This window comes from Sphaeroforma arctica (genome assembly GCF_001186125.1).
Source record: "Sphaeroforma arctica JP610 unplaced genomic scaffold supercont1.575, whole genome shotgun sequence".
Taxonomy (NCBI): Eukaryota; class Ichthyosporea; order Ichthyophonida; genus Sphaeroforma; species Sphaeroforma arctica.
This window is the reverse complement of record NW_014039983.1, coordinates 10424-10846: the sequence shown is the minus strand read 5'-3', so window position 1 is coordinate 10846 and position 423 is coordinate 10424.

Below are 423 nucleotides of genomic sequence, written 5' to 3'. Positions count from 1 at the left end.
TAGCGGGACCCACTAAAAGCCATCTATATATACTCGGTATTATATGCATTGTGTATGAATGCATGAATGTATGCATATGTTTGTATACATGTATATATGTATTTGTATGCATGTACCCCGTCAAAAGCAGAGACAGGTGCATGTGTACGGGTGTGAAATAGGTCCATATGTATGTTGATGTCATGTACCTGTCTGTGAAATAAGCACATATGCATCACCTGTTTGAAATAAGCACATATGCATATATATATACGTGACATTTTATCTACTTCTCAAAGTGTATTTTCAGATGAACGTATTTGATACACGAATACACACCCTTTCCTGCCAGTCCTCTAGAGGTCATACGCAGTACGATCTGTCTTCGTACATTCAAAAACGCGTCCTAGACCACTCGATATAACTAGGCATACTCTCAAATGA